Source organism: Trachypithecus francoisi, unplaced genomic scaffold (assembly GCF_009764315.1).
Source record: "Trachypithecus francoisi isolate TF-2019V2 unplaced genomic scaffold, Tfra_2.0 Lachesis_group5, whole genome shotgun sequence".
Classification (NCBI taxonomy): Eukaryota; Metazoa; Chordata; class Mammalia; order Primates; family Cercopithecidae; genus Trachypithecus; species Trachypithecus francoisi.
This window is the reverse complement of record NW_022681470.1, coordinates 5,715,999-5,726,980: the sequence shown is the minus strand read 5'-3', so window position 1 is coordinate 5,726,980 and position 10,982 is coordinate 5,715,999. Positions and strand designations below refer to the sequence as shown.

The following is a 10,982-nucleotide window of genomic DNA, read 5'->3' as shown; positions in this document are numbered from 1 at the left end:
TGCTTAGCTTTCACACGACTTAGAATATTTGTCATGAAGCAATGCATTCTGTAATGTGTTGGTTAATGTGTGACTCACTGACAGAATGAAATCCCAGGAGGGCAAGAACATTGTCTTATTTACCACTGAATCCTAATATCCTTCACAAAGTAGACACTTAATAAATGCTTAGTAAAATCTTGAGTGTGAATGCAAGCTCTTGATGAAATTAAATCCTGTATGGAGAACATTTATATCCCAGAATGGGATATAGCAAATAAATATTATACTAAAATATATAATATAGTAAATACATACATTAAATATTAATTTATTGCATATTTGAGTCTTATATCAATCTTAGAAAACAAGTAGGACAGGTATCAGATAAAATTCTCAATTTTTAAGTAATGAAATATACTCAGAGGGGGTGCGATTTGCCCAAGGACACATCCCTTATAGTAAGTGGAGGCCAAGCTCACACTGAAGTCTTCTCCACCACTCTTTCTAATGACCTGAGCTCTAAAGAGAGGATATCTGGGATGCCAAAGGAGCCTATGCTTCCAAAGTATCTACTAAACTGAAAAAACTCATCCTAAGCATCTTCAGTGTCTGATCCAGAAGCAGATATCAATGCAACTTGGTTTCTTCATCACTGCGGCAGAGGCTGCTATTTCCTATCTAGTATTCCTTCTCCCTGTCTTTAAGATAGGACTACCATTAAAATAACAATGGATTCAAGGAAAATCTGTCTTTCTCTGGCTCCCAGAGAAAACCAGTGATATATATAAAACAGTCAAATATATATAAGTGAGAGATATATTTCAGTGAAATATATATTATAATATATATTATATATAAAACAGTGAAATATATACCAGTGAGACATATATTTCACTTATATCTCACCATGACCAGTGAGATATAAGTGAAAGTGATACATGAGCATTCCCAGGAATCTGCTTAAAGAGAGCTGACTCAGCTGGGAAGAGGTCCCTTTTGTCCTAAAATGCAGGCATGATGACCAGTAACTGTGTTAGACAATGAGGGGAGTTTAAGGATGAAATGATGTGCTGAGGATGACTGGATAGAGAAAACATGGTATATATACACAAATTTTTTTCTTCTTTATTCTTTATTTCCTTCTTTATTTTTTTCCTTATTTATTCAGCCATAAAAAAGAAGGAAATCCTGTCATTTGCAACAACATGAATGAACCTGGAGGATGTTATGTCAAGAGAAATAAGCCAGACACAGAAAGACAAATACCATGTGGTCTCACTCATGTGGAATCTAAAAAAGCTGATCTCCTAGAAGCAGAGAATGGAATAGTGGTTACCAAAGTCTGCTGACCCTAGAACAGCACTAGGGTCCCTGCAGACTAGTCATCCCTGATGACTGTGAGAGCTGAGCCACCATTTCAGCCTGAAGTGTCTACCCACAAGATTTCTGTTGTGTGAAAAACAAATACACTTCTAACTTATTTAAATTTCTGTTATTATTTTTATGCAGCGAAATTTAACCTTCATTGACATGATCATTTCCAAAGCCATGGGAAAAGGCGATAACAGGACCCACCATTATTTTTTTGAGACTCCAAGTGAGAACCTGAGAAAATGTACACTTTTATAAGATGTATTTTAAAGCCATACCTTGAGATTTTGAATTGCAAATATTGCAACATGTCAGCATCACTAAATGCATGTGAGGTATGCCATTTTGGAACTCATCAGAGTAAGATGGAGAAGATAATTTGGGGCCACGTTGGTCTGTTTCAAACTTTTTATCAGCAGCATTTTTGGGAGAGACTCTAGCAGAATAGTAAGACATAGAATGTTTAAAGACTTCATTTGTAAATGTATGAATATAGAATTTTAAAGCAATAAGGTGCCTTACAAATCACTTAGTTCATCTTTATTTTATAAGTTAAAAAAACTAAGGGGCCGGGCGCGGTGGCTCAAGCCTGTAATCCCAGCACTTTGGGAGGCCGAGACGGGCGGATTACGAGGTCAGGAGATCGAGACCATCCTGGCTAACACTGTGAAACCCCATCTCTACTAAAAAATACAAAAAAAACTAGCCGGGCAAGGTGGCAGGCGCCTGTAGTCCCAGCTACTCGGGAGGCTGAGGCAGGAGAATGGCGTAAACCCGGGAGGCGGAGCTTGCAGTGAGCTGAGATCCGGCCACTGCACTCCAGCCTGGGCGACAGAGCGAGACTCTGTCTCAAAAAAAAAAAAAAAAAAAAAAAAAAAAAAAAAAAAACTAAGGAATAGTTATTATAAGGAGAATTTTGACTACTTTCTCCCTGCTTTACTTTGAGCTCCTCCAAACTCACGAACAAACATAGAAGGAAAAGCTGCAAATTGAATTGATCAAGAGTCCAAGTCATTGATGTGGCCCTTTCTCTGACGCACGTTGCCACCATCCACTAATGTCCAAGGTCATTAGAGGTCACTGTGAACTATTCCACCGCCTGCCTCTTCTATATACCTTCGTAGGTAAATTATACAAGGCCTGGCCCAGTGGGGAAGATCCAGAGACTATCTCTTCCTTCCTTCTTTCTGATGAGGCTATTTGTTAATGAATTTGGAACTACTCTCTACTTTTGGGCGGTGTGGCCTGAATGCACACCTGACTACTGGTGTGTAACAGCTTCCTCCACCACGGATCATCTTGAAGGCAGTAAGTTCCCAAAGTTTCCACTTAGGAGTACGGCAATGTAGATGGTGCCCACTTAGGACCCCAGCTTAAACTTCATCTCCTAACCCAGCTTTTACCAGCAATATTGGGTGCAGGCTTAGCACCTTGATTCTCATTTGGCAGCTGTCTTGAGTGTAGCTCCTAAGACAAGGGGGTTTACAGCCAGAGTGAAATAGGTGGAGCAGGAGTGGGGGTGGAGCAACAATTGCTAGCTGGCCAAGGTTTGGGCATTTTGGGGTCTCTAATCTCAGCATCACAAAACATTTTGAAAACTCTACTATTACCTCCAAAATTATGCTCAGTTCATTTGACTGCATGATATTTGGTCATTTGAAGAGGTAAGCCTAAACATATACTGACTGATATACAATCATCTTGTAAGCATTGCCTATTTTCCTCCTCCTTACTCTAACCATCCTTTCCCCAGTCAATGTAGTGGTGATTAAGAAAACCTAACCAGACTCAATGGCTCTCTTCATTATTCCTCTCCTTTTTTCCTAATCCCATACTTGCTGTCTCCCATTCATGTTTCTCTCTTTGGCTCTTAGTTCTCCCCTGTGCATCCTGTAGGCTTACCAGTAGCACTCCAGGTAAAGTCTTCTGAGTTCATCATATTGCTGGACCTTGATAGACACTCATGAAGCTTCAGGACCAACTACCATGGTCCCTGCTCCTCCATCTTCCTTGTCCCTTCTTTTAATTAAGCAGCTAAACCTTGACTGCCACGTTGCCGCCATCCCATCACAATGAATCGGTTAGAGTTAAACTGTTTACGGGGTTGCAAGAAGGCAGGTCAGGTTGTCATGCAAGTCTTCCTTACTCAAATATTTCCGCCTGCAGGAGATATTTCGAAACGATCTACATCAAGTGTCAATGAACTTTGACTTGTGAAGAGCCACACAGTAAGAATTTCAAGGTTTTCATGTCATCCAGTCTCTGTCACAACTTCTTGACTCTAGCATTATGGCATGAGTGTTACATATGGGATGATGTGTATCAATAAGCATGGCTGTATTCCACTAAAACTTTATTATGGAATCTAAAATTCGAATTTCAAACAATTGCACACAATATTCTTTTTCTTTTTCTCACTTAAAGCCATTTAAAAGGTCAGGCGTGGTGGCTCAACATTACATGCCTGTAATCCCGGCATTTTGGGAGGTCAAGCCTGGTGGATCAAGAGGTCAGGAGTTTAAGACCAGCCTGCCCAGTATGGTGCAACCCTATCTCTACTAAAAATGCAAAAATTAGCCGGGCGTGGTGGAGCATGCCTGTAGTCTCAGCTACTCAGGAGGCTGAGGCAGAAGAATCGCCTGAACCCGGGAGGTGGAGGTTGCAGTGAGCTGAGATCGCGCCACTGCACTCCAGCCTGGGTGACACAGTGAGACTCCTTCTCAAAAAAAAAAAAAAAAAAAAAGTTTAAAATATTTTTTAAAAAACTCTTCTTAGCTTGCAAGATGTACACAAATAGGGCCAGATTTGGCCCACAGATCATAGTTTGCTGACACCTGGTATATCCATTAGTAGTTTCTTTGAATGCATTTTTCTTTTGTGCCTATAAAACACACTTTAGATAGTCACCCATATTATCACCACCTTTTTACTCATACTACATTATGAAATAATTCAATTGCCTTATACGCCAATTCAAATCAGCTCTGAACAAAAGGGAGTATAAATAAAATAATATAGTTTCATTTTGTGAAGAAAAGTTACTAAATTTTGAGTTTCCCTCATGTAAATTTTGTGCACAGATATTCATCTTGGGGATTTCCATGAACTGAATTGAGGTATAAGTTGGTTGTAGCACACACTGGCTTGCTCCCTACAAATGCTAATCAAGGTGGTATCCCTTAGTTCCCTTTAAAATGCTATTTGATTTTTGACATGTCAAAATCTTTATGAGCTTCATTATATCTCTTCCTTCCCACCTTCTTCCTAGTAACAAAGCAATGCTAAAGCAATTATCAGAGCTGTTTGGAGAAATGTCCTATGGAAACAGATTATACCATAGACCATTGGTATTCATTAGGAATGTTTCCCAAGGCCTTCAAATATCCCAAATACATAAATACCACTAGAGCATATACTTTCTCATAAAATGTAATAATATGTAGCTGAAAAACCTAAGTAATCCTTTACAAGTAATAAATATGGGACCAAACTCTTTCATAAGGCTATTTATTCCTTTCATGAGACTTACTATGACCATGAAAATCAGAAAACAGTCAAAAGTGAATGCTAACATTCTGGGAAGGTCCACTTACTAGTTGGCAACTCAATTCTACACACTGGCCTGGCAGAAAACATTACTCAAGTTAATGCCCTAGCAAAATTATGAGTTGGGTCATTTTATGAACCTTTGAGGACCACGGTGAAATTGCCAATGTTAAATCAATGAATGCTAAGATTCAGCTTTGTTTGAGTAGCCAGGGAAGAACCAATGCCTGCAATAGGTTAAGTTATAGATCAGTTGGAGTGATGTCTGATCCATATAAAGAAATGATCATTCAGAGTCATTCAAGGATGGATTGGGATGTCCCAGGAGGGTGTGAGCTCCTTCCCTGGGGACTGATACTTGAGGGGATGATGAAGGGAAGATCCAGGAGCCAGAGGGGTTGGGTTAGACCAAGAATTCCCCCAGATATCCTTACGACAGCAAAACCCCTTCATATAAAACCTTCTCAGTGAAATAGTAAGGATAGACCATGGTTTATAGAACAATGGAAGAGGTAGACTATAAGAGTCATCCCAACTCTAGAATTTATTGACTGATCAATTACTTAGTTACAGAAAAATTATGGCAAAAGAATGAAACTAATGCTGAAGAGGGTTGAGATCCCCCTCATTTCCGCACCCATTTCCTGGCCTTGATGTACAGCATAGGCATTAAGGTCAGTGGATGGCTGTCAATGCTTGTCAAAACTGTGAAACAGGTGAAGTCTATGAAGCTCAGAAATCAGCTCCTGGGGACTTTGTCTGTTATTTCCAAGAAAAATGTGGCTTAAACTCAGCATCTTTCCCAATATCTGCAAGATTCTGGGAAGGTGGAAAACTGAGAGGTAGAAGTTGTTTCCAGATGCCTCTAATGACAGGATATCAAGGAGGATATCAAGGAGAGCAAGGATATCAAGGAGAGCAAGCATCTCTGAGTAACCTGCGTCCTCTTCTGGGGAATGGGGTAGTACACTTTCCGTTGTATGCAGGACAGTTGTTGGACTGAAATACTGGGGAATGGGGTAGTACACTTTCAGTTGTATGCAGGACAGTTGTTAGACTGGAATATGATTTTGTTATTTTATTTGAAGATTATGATTTAAGGAAATGTATATAGGTGCCAAGTCAAAAAGTGGTGTGATGATTAATTTTTTATGTCAACTTGGCTAGACTATGGTACCCAGATACTTGGTCAAACATCAGTGTAGATGATGAGAAGATATTTTTTAGTAAGATTAACATTTAAATGAGCAGACTTTGAGTCAAACCAATTACTCTCCATAATGTGAGTGGGCCTTGTCCAATCAGTTGAAGGCATTAAGATTAAAAAGACTGCTATCTGCTTAAGAAGAAGAAAATCTGCCTCTACATTGCCTTGAGACTCAAGTTGTGACATCAGCTCTTCCATGGGTCTCCAACCTGCCCTGTACATTTTGAACTTGCCGGCCCCAACAATCACATGAGCCAATTCCTTAAACCAAGTATCTCTCTCCCTGTGAACATTCTATTGTTCTATTTCTCTGGTGGACCTTGACTAATATACCACCACTCCCAGCTCTCTCTGAGTGCTTGATCTGAGCACTATTGTGTGCCTCTTGCATGTGCAACTTCTCTTCACACCACATTGACATACCAGACACCGCCACAGGCCATTGTTGCAATCACCTTATGGTCCAAAGTAACATCAACTAATGCGTGTGTGTGTGTGTGTGTGTGTGTGTGTGTAGCATTATTTTCAGGTTTCAGTTAATGGGCCAGGGATGGGGGGAGAGTGAAATGGTACAGCAAGAAAACAATAATAATAATAAAAATATACAAACAACACAAAATAACATTTAATAGTAGACATTAATATTCTTTAAAGTCTCTCAGTCATAATCATAATTAGAGATTTGTTTTATCTGCCCCTGCTTGTGTTATTTGGATATTCTCTTACCACACTATGCCTCTCAATATCAGAAAATATGCTCACGCCTGTAATTCCAGCACTTTGGGAGGTCAAGGCAGGTGGATCACCTGAGGTCAGGAGGTCAAGATCAGCCTGGCCAACATGGTGAAACCCCATCTCTACTAAAAATAGAAAAATTAGCTGGGTGTGGTGGTGTATGCCTATAATCCCAGCTACTAGGGAGACTAAGGCAGAAGAATTGCCTAAACTTTGCAGGCAGAGGTTGCAGTGAGCCGATATCACACCACTGCACTCCAACCTGGGTGACAGAGCGAGACTCAGTCTCAAAAAACAAACCAAAAATAGAAAACACACAGGTCATTACTGCTGTGCAATGACACTGAAGTTCAGTAATAGAAAAGCTTAGAGGGGGAACTAATCCACTTGGAAATTTTTAAACACTGCCTAAATAAGAAATAAAAAGAGAAATTACGAACTACAGTTGACCCTTGAACCACGTAAGTTTGAACTACACAGATTCATTTACATGCAGATTTTCTTCTGTCTCTGCCAGCCTTGAGACAGCAAGATCAATCCCTCCTCCTCCTCAGCCTACTCAACATGAGGACAAGGATGAAGAATTGTATGATGATCCACTTCCACTTAATAAATAGGAAATATATTTTCTTTATAGTTTTCTTAATAACATTTTCTTTTCTCTAGCTCACTTTATCTTAAGAATACAGTATAGAATACAAATGGCATACAAAATATGTGTTGATGACTATCTATGTCGTTGCTAAGGCTTCCAGCCAACAGTAGGCTATTAGTTCTTTGGGGGGAGTAAAAAGTTATATGTGAATTTTCAACTGTGCAGGGTTCAGTTCCCCTAATCCTTGCATTGTTCAAGGATCAACTGTATTTAGAAAAACCTATGAGGAGCAGCCAAAGCAGCATTCACAGGAATATTTATAACCACATAATGAACTTTTCAGAAAACGTAATAAAAATGTATACACTGGGATTCAACTCAAGAAGCAAGAAAGTTAACAACAAAATAACATGTAAAAAGTGGAAGGAATCAATGGAAATAGAAGAGTCAAATGAGTACATTTAATTAAAGAACACGTGATAAAAGCACAAGCAGTTTCTTTGAAAAGTCCAATAAAATAGAGCTGTTTCAGAAAAAAGAGAAAACATAAATAAGCAGGATAAGAATGGGAAAAATGCCACTACTACTAGTAGGAAAAAATGCTTAAAATACAGGAAAATATTGGATACAAATGTATAGCAATAGATTTGACAATTTACATGAAATAAACCATTTTCTATGAAAGCATACATTGTCAAAATTTACTCAAGAGACAAGGAAACCCAAGTACACCATTATTCATGGAAGAAATAATAAATTAGCCAAAAATATATATTTAAAATCAAACAAATAGTACTTATACACCAGAATCAGGCAGCTTCTACTAATCAATCTAGGAAAAGAAGTTTTTCTATTAATGAAACTTTGTTAAAAATATACCAAAAGGGATAGAAAACTTCAAACAAGCACAAGATAAACTAATTCTATCTTTGAGATGCAAATATATATGCACAACATAGATGCAAAAAATATTTTAAAAATTAGCACATCCACTCTAGCATGTACTATGGCAGTGTTTTTGCCGTCTAACACATTTCTTTCTCACCATCAACCCCTAAACTTCTTTCTGTAATGCTACTTTCTTTAAGGAATTGTTCTTCCCCTATTCTGGAAGAGCCCACACTACTACTGCTCAACCATGGAGTAGACATGTGACCTAAACCAGACGAATAAGATTCTCTCTGCTTGAAATTTAGTTCTTGAAAACATCATAAGGCGGTCACTTCTTCTTAAGCTTGCCGTTTGGCTGGTGGGGACCCACACAGGTTCAACACGCGCATCAAGAAGTATTATTTCTGTTTGGGGCCCATCTACCCTCGCCACAGCATGATGTTCCTCCGCAACGATTGCAAGGTGTTCAGATTTTGTAAATCTAAACGGCATTAAAAAGTTAAAAAAGAAGCACAATCCTTGCAAAGTTAGGTGGACCAAGGCATTCCAGAAAGTAGCTGGTAAAGAGCTTACAGTGGATAATTCATTTGAATTTGAAAAACGTAGAAATGAACCTATCAAATTCAGCGAGAGCTATGGAATAAAATCATTGATGCAATGAAGAGAGTTGAAGAGATCAAACAGAAACGCCAAGTTAAATTTCTAATGAACAGATTGAAGAAAAATAAAGAACTACAGAAAGTCTAGGATATCAAAGAAGTCAAGCAAAACATCCATCTTATCTGAGTCCCTCTTGCAGGCAAAGGGAAGCAGCTGGAAGAGAAAATAGTACAGCAGTTACAACCGGATGTGGACATGAAGATGCTTCTTAAACATCTCTGGAACCATTTCTTGATGTACTTTTGAAAATGTCCTTTGGAGACTTGGAATCTAACATCCGTAAGATGTTTTGCATCTTACTATCTGATGTTTTTTGCAGATAGTAATGTAGAAAAGATCTATTTTAATCACTTTTCATTTAAGTGACCTTATGTAAAAAATAAACCAATAATTTAGTAGTTCCAAGTCTCCAAAGGACATTGATTTATATAAGTACATCTATCAGTGAAGATTTCACATGAAAATTCTACTTATAACTATAGAAGTGAATTGTGGATGTTAAATGGTTATGCCATTTGGATAATGGTAGTAGGCAGCATTTGTATAATAACGAATGGCAAAAATTCATGGCCAGTGATGTATAAAATAAAATATTCTTTGCAGTAAAATATTCCCTTTATTAATGTTACAGAAGGGGGGATAAAACAAGGAACTAAAAATTTGTATGACAGTGTCAAATATTGTCGTGATTTTAGAATTTCCTGTTTTGGTTTATTTGCATCTTAGAAGAGCATAATGACATTGTTTGATGAAGCCTAATTATGCTGGACTGTTTTCACCTGGTTTAACCCTTCTGATAGGTAGTTGTGGATGCTGGGGATGAGAACTGAATAATCTTTGCCTGGAATGGCATTACACTCTAGAATTTCCACTTCAGAGAATACTCGGTTCTAACCTGTGATTCCTGGTAGAACAAACTTTATTTTTCTAGCCTAGCAATGATCTAGAAGCAGATGAATCCCAGTGCCTTTTAACATTTTATTGTGTGGTTTTCTTTTAAAAAGCTCCTGTTTTTGGAAAGTAGAATTTATGGGTACAACATTCTGTTCATTATTTGGACATAAAATGAAACCATTTTAAAAGTAAAAAAAAAAAAGAAGAAGAAAACATCATAAGGTAATAAAGGTAATTGGGGGTAAATGATATATGATGGTGTCGTAGGAGCAATGCGATCTGCTAGTTTCTGCTGCTCGGCTCCTCCAAGCAGTCTTGGTTCTCCTTGAGCTTCCATTGTTCAGCTCTTTGTTTCTTCAAAATATCCCCACTATATTTTCAACACACTCCTCTTTTATTGCTATTAAATGCCTATTAGTCATTGTTTGCCACCAGAGAAATTCAATTCAAATGATTAGAATAGCTAGAAATAGCGATTTACTTACCTGAGCAGAATAGCGTTTTACTTACCTGGGTATATTAACCTGGTAGAAAAATTATGCAATACCAATAGAAGCAAAAAAAAGCACTAACATTTAATGCTTAATCTTTAAAAAGGAAAATTCTTAGTAAACTAAAAATAGAAGGCATTTTCCTTAAGGATATTTGGCAGAAAACATCATAACTTGGTGGTGACATTTAAAGTAACTTCATGAAAGTCAGGATAAGGCAGCTACCTTCTATCAGTCCTACTATTCAACATTGTCCTAGAGGCCCTGGCCAGAGCCTCTAGGTGCCACTGAGATAAGAAAAATCAAGACAGAAACAAAATTATCTGTAATTATTTTAATAACCTTGTAACTAAAGTAATATCTTCAGAATCATTTAGTACATGATCTTTACCCTAATTGTTGAGGGGCAGATAGGGATAGAGATTATAATTTGATTTTACAAAAAGAAAAAATGCAGTAATATTTTATTTGCAAATAAGATTAATTTTGGAAGGGAGCAGAAAAGATACCAAGTCTTTCTATGACTGCAAAGCCATGATGGAAAAAAAAATGGTGAAAGGTAAGTTTCAAAGAAATTTTTTCTTTTTCGGGGACTTCAGAAGAAAGGGAT

General features: G+C 37.9%; 1 pseudogene; it reads left to right on the top strand.

Annotated features, from left to right (window-relative positions):
* Nucleotides 1-5,581: 5,581 nt before the first annotated feature.
* LOC117076262 lies at nucleotides 5,582-9,233 on the top strand (annotated as a pseudogene).
* Nucleotides 9,234-10,982: the final 1,749 nt, after the last annotated feature.